This window comes from Heptranchias perlo, chromosome 7 (assembly GCF_035084215.1).
Source record: "Heptranchias perlo isolate sHepPer1 chromosome 7, sHepPer1.hap1, whole genome shotgun sequence".
NCBI lineage: Eukaryota > Metazoa > Chordata > Chondrichthyes > Hexanchiformes > Hexanchidae > Heptranchias > Heptranchias perlo.
Window position 1 is genome coordinate 97,650,990 of NC_090331.1, and position 6,000 is coordinate 97,656,989.

Below are 6,000 nucleotides of genomic sequence, written 5' to 3' on the forward strand. Positions count from 1 at the left end.
AGATTCAGATAGAAAGCACTGCACTAAACCCCCAGTGATCTGAGATTCAGATAGAAAGCACTGCACTAAACCCCCAGTGATCTGAGATTCAGATAGAAAGCACTGCACTAAACCCCCAGTGATTTGAGATTCAGATAGAAAGCACTGCACTAAACCCCCAGTGATCTGAGATTCAGATAGAAAGCACTGCACTAAACCCCCAGTGATCTGAGATTCAGATAGAAAGCACTGCACTAAACCCCCAGTGATCTGAGATTCAGATAGAAAGCACTGCACTAAACCCCAGTGATCTGAGATTCAGATAGAAAGCACTGCACTAAACCCCCAGTGATCTGAGATTCAGATAGAAAGCACTGCACTAAACCCCCAGTGATCTGAGATTCAGATAGAAAGCACTGCACCAAACCTGCAGTGAACTGAGATTAAGAGAGAAAGCACTGCACTAAACCCACTGTGATCTGAGATTCAGATAGAAAGCACTGCACTGAACCCCCAGTGAACTGAGATTCAGATAGAAAGCACTGCACTAAACCCCCAGTGAACTGAGATTCAGATAGAAAGCACTGCACTAAAACCCCAGTGATCGTAGATTCAGATAGAAATCACTGCACTAAACCCCCAGTGATTTGAGATTCAGATAGAAAGCACTGCACTAAACCCCCAGTGATCTGAGATTCAGATAGAAAGCACTGCACTAAACCCCCAGTGATCGTAGATTCAGATAGAAAGCACTGCACTAAACCCCCAGTGATCTGAGATTCAGATAGAATGCACTGCACTAAACCCACTGTGATCTGAGATTCAGATAGAAAGCACTGCACTAAACCTGCAGTGATCTGAGATTCAGGTAGAAAGCACTGCACTAAACCCCCAGTGATCTGAGATTCAGATAGAAAGCACTGCACTAAACCCCCAGTGATCTGTGATTCAGATAGAAAGCACTGCACTGAACCCCCAGTGATCTCAGATTCAGAGAGAAAGCACTGCACTAAACCCCCAGTGATCTGAGATTCAGATAGAAAGCACTGCACTAAACCTGCAGTGATCTGAGATTCAGATAGAAAGCACTGCACTAAACCCCCAGTGATCTGAGATTCAGATAGAAAGCACTGCACTAAACCCCCAGTGATCTGAGATTCAGATAGAAAGCACTGCACTAAACCCACTGTGATCTGAGATTCAGATAGAAAGCACTGCACTAAACCCCCAGTGATCTGAGATTCAGATAGAAAGCACTGCACTAAACCCCCAGTGATCTGAGATTCAGATAGAAAGCACTGCACTAATCACTCAGTGATCTGAGAATCAGATAGAAAGCACTGCACTAAACCCCCAGTGATCTGAGATTCAGATAGAAAGCACTGCACTAATCACTCAGTGATCTGAGAATCAGATAGAAAGCACTGCACTAAACCCCCAGTGATCTGAGATTCAGATAGAAAGCACTGCACTAAACCCCCAGTGATCTGAGATTCAGATAGAAAGCACTGCACTAAACCCCCAGTGATCTGAGATTCAGATAGAAAGCACTGCACTAAACCCCCAGTGATCTGAGATTCAGATAGAAAGCACTGCACTAAACCCCCAGTGATTTGAGATTCAGATAGAAAGCACTGCACTAAACCCCCAGTGATCTGAGATTCAGATAGAAAGCACTGCACTAAACCCCCAGTGATCTGAGATTCAGATAGAAAGCACTGCACTAAACCCCCAGTGATCTGAGATTCAGATAGAAAGCACTGCACTAAACTCACTGTGATCTGAGATTCAGATAGAAAGCACTGCACTAAACCCCCAGTGATCTGAGATTCAGATAGAAAGCACTGCACTAAACCCCCAGTGATCTGAGATTCAGATAGAAAGCACTGCACTAAACCCCTAGTGATCTCAGATTCAGATAGAAAGCACTGCACTAAACCCCTAGTGATCTGAGATTCAGATAGAAAGCACTGCAATAAACCCCCAGTGATCTGAGATTCAGATAGAAAGCACTGCACTAAACCCCCAGTGATCTGAGATTCAGAAAGAAAGCACTGCACTAAACCCCCAGTGATCTGAGATTCAGATAGAAAGAACTGCACTAAACCCCCAGTGATCTGAGATTCAGATAGAAAGCACTGCACCAAACCTGCAGTGATCTGAGATTCAGATAGAAAGCACTGCACTAAACCCACTGTGATCTGAGATTCAGGTAGAAAGCACTGCACTAAACCCCTAGAGATCTGAGATTCAGATAGAAAGCACTGCACTAAACCTGCAGTGATCTGAGATTCAGATAGAAAGCACTGCACTAAACCTTCAGTGATCTGAGATTCAGATAGAAAGCACTGCACTAAACCTGCAGTGATCTGAGATTCAGATAGAAAGCACTGCACTAAACCCCCAGTGATCTGAGATTCAGATAGAAAGCACTGCACTGAACCCCCAGTGATCTCAGATTCAGAGACAAAGCACTGCACTAAACCCCCAGTGATCTGAGATTCAGATAGAAAGCACTGCACTAAACCTGCAGTGATCTGAGATTCAGATAGAAAGCACTGCACTAAACCCCCAGTGATCTGAGATTCAGATAGAAAGCACTGCACTAAACCCCCAGTGATCTGAGATTCAGATAGAAAGCACTGCACTAAACCCACTGTGATCTGAGATTCAGATAGAAAGCACTGCACTAAACCCCCAGTGATCTGAGATTCAGATAGAAAGCACTGCACTAAACCCACTGTGATCTGAGATTCAGATAGAAAGCACTGCACTAATCACTCAGTGATCTGAGAATCAGATAGAAAGCACTGCACTAAACCCCCAGTGATCTGAGATTCAGATAGAAAGCACTGCACTAATCACTCAGTGATCTGAGAATCAGATAGAAAGCACTGCACTAAACCCCCAGTGATCTGAGATTCAGATAGAAAGCACTGCACTAAACCCTCAGTGATCTGAGATTCAGATAGAAAGCACTGCACTAAACCCCCAGTGATCTGAGATTCAGATAGAAAGCACTGCACTAAACCCCCAGTGATCTGAGATTCAGATAGAAAGCACTGCACTAAACCCCCAGTGATTTGAGATTCAGATAGAAAGCACTGCACTAAACCCCCAGTGATCTGAGATTCAGATAGAAAGCACTGCACTAAACCCCCAGTGAACTGAGATTCAGATAGAAAGCACTGCACTAAACCCCCAGTGATCTGAGATTCAGATAGAAAGCACTGCACTAAACTCACTGTGATCTGAGATTCAGATAGAAAGCACTGCACTAAACCCCCAGTGATCTGAGATTCAGATAGAAAGCACTGCACTAAACCCCCAGTGATCTGAGATTCAGATAGAAAGCACTGCACTAAACCCCTAGTGATCTCAGATTCAGATAGAAAGCACTGCACTAAACCCCTAGTGATCTGAGATTCAGATAGAAAGCACTGCACTAAACCCCCAGTGATCTGAGATTCAGATAGAAAGCACTGCACTAAACCCCCAGTGATCTGAGATTCAGATAGAAAGCACTGCACTAAACCCCCAGTGATCTGAGATTCAGATAGAAAGCACTGCACTAAACGCCCAGTGATCTGAGATTCAGATAGAAAGCACTGCACCAAACCTGCAGTGATCTGAGATTCAGATAGAAAGCACTGCACTAAACCCACTGTGATCTGAGATTCAGGTAGAAAGCACTGCACTAAACCCCTAGAGATCTGAGATTCAGATAGAAAGCACTGCACTAAACCTGCAGTGATCTGAGATTCAGATAGAAAGCACTGCACTAAACCTTCAGTGATCTGAGATTCAGATAGAAAGCACTGCACTAAACCTGCAGTGATCTGAGATTCAGATAGAAAGCACTGCACTAAACCTGCAGTGATCTGAGATTCAGATAGAAAGCACTGCACTAAACCCCTAGTGATCTGAGATTCAGATAGAAAGCACTGCACTAAACCCCCAGTGATCTGAGATTCAGATAGAAAGCACTGCACTAAACCTGCAGTGATCTGAGATTCAGATAGAAAGCACTGCACTAAACCTGCAGTGATCTGAGATTCAGATAGAAAGCACTGCACTAAACCCCGCAGTGATCTGAGATTCAGATAGAAAGCACTGCACTAAACCCCCAGTGAACGGGTTGGTTTCAACACTACTCCTAGAATCAAGGGACCTCAACACACCTTACCTGGGCACACGGTGAGTACAAAATGCTTCCTAACCACAGCAAGGGTGTTAGAACATAAAAATATCCGCACATATCTGATTTGCATCACAATATCCAATTTATTTTTCCATATTAGCTAGTGCTACTTTTTTGAGTTGTACAATAGGTTTCTTGGAAATGTCAGTGAAAGGAATGTTTAATTGGTTTTAAGAGATAATTGGATTGCTTTCTGTAAAGAGAAAGAATTGAGAGAAATGAAGAAACTGCAGATGGGGTGATTCATCTACGAACAATTGGCAGGTTGTTGGCCCTCATGAACTTTGTCCATTATATTCTTAGGAGATTGTTTCTTTTATTAAAGCAAAATTATACACAATTAGACACAAGTTTACATTTTGGCACCGTTGTCTGTGTATTGGATGTAATAATACCGATTTTCATTTTGATCAAGTCTGACATGCCTCTCATTTCTTTATAATTGTGCAGTTCTCCAGGAGTTCAGACCATTGAGGAAAAGCTTTCAGGACAGCTGATTCTGAGTAAGGTAATTGCTCTTTCTGTTCTGACAGTCTTACACGGTTCAGCGGCAATCCATGGGGGAATAGGCAGCACTGTCCTAAATTGTCTGAGGGATGTGGGGATGGGGTAATGGTGGGGTTCCCAGAATAGCTGGTGGTCTAATCCCATTGATGCACTTGTGCTAACCAGTGTGGAGAGCAGTCCAGTGTGTCACAAGACCATAACAGCACTGAGATCCTCCAGGCTTAATCTCTTGCCTGATGAGCTTATCTCCAGCATTCAAGGGCTTCCAGAAATACAGAGAGTGCTAGTTGGTAAGACGATGGACCCCCAGTAAACCTGTGGGCCATATTCCAGTTGCAACACATGATGTACAAAACAGAACACAATCTCCCAGCACTGCTTCAGAGAGGGAGAAACAGACTTTTCTATTTTACATCTAGAAGTTGCTGTTAACGATCCCAGCACATAAAGGCTTCACTTACTTGTATGATATTTCTCTGTCCAGTATTTTAGCGGGATAACCTGAATTTAAATAGCAAAGAGAGGACGGTCACACAAACACGTTAAGTGTTTGTTTACTAATTTCACTAACAGTAATTTCTAAGCTTTAGATAAATGCATTGGCAGTCTGGAGGAAGGCACGTTGAGTGAGGTCCTTTTTATTTAACTGCCACCTTGTGGAGATTCTGAATTTGGTTTAATCTAGATCTCCACCATGCAGTGATTGAATGCTCCAACTGCTATTCTCGTGACTTGGCCAACTAGTAACATTCATTAGCCTCAGATAACTCGGGTTACAGACTCTGGGTTATATGATTTACTGGGAATTGGAAATGTGATGTGAGTTTAATAATACTTCCCAGAATGAATCTTTAATGTAACACTGAATAATCCTGTCATTTTAATTTTAATTTGCAGGAGTTTATGAAGTGATAATTGTCATGCTGAGAAGAATGGCACCAGGGTTGATGTTTCACATGCTGGACAAACACATCTCTTGGGTGCTGTTGTGCTGGGAAATTCCTTACACAAACATTATGGCCTTTTGACAAACACGAGTCAGTCAAATCCAAATAAGTGTGCAATTTGCTATGGAATATCATGTTTAGATCAAAATCGCTATATAATGTCAGATAAATCAGGGCAGTGCATATTGGATAATGGTTGAATTGCAGTGTGCTATAAGCTTAATGACATCCTTTATAGCAGTAACAGAGGAGAGGTTCATAGTTGCACAAACCCCCTGATTGTGTTAGACAGCAAAGCATGCCCATTATACAAACAATTTAACTGGTTTATCTGTTTCTATTTGCCGATACCATGCCCACATCTTC

General features: G+C 42.8%; 1 pseudogene; it reads left to right on the plus strand.

Moving 5' to 3' along the window:
- Positions 1 to 5,715, plus strand: part of LOC137324069 (transcriptional activator protein Pur-alpha-like) — a 167,977-nt pseudogene extending 162,262 nt beyond the window's left edge.
- The last annotated feature ends 285 nt before the right edge of the window (positions 5,716 to 6,000 follow it).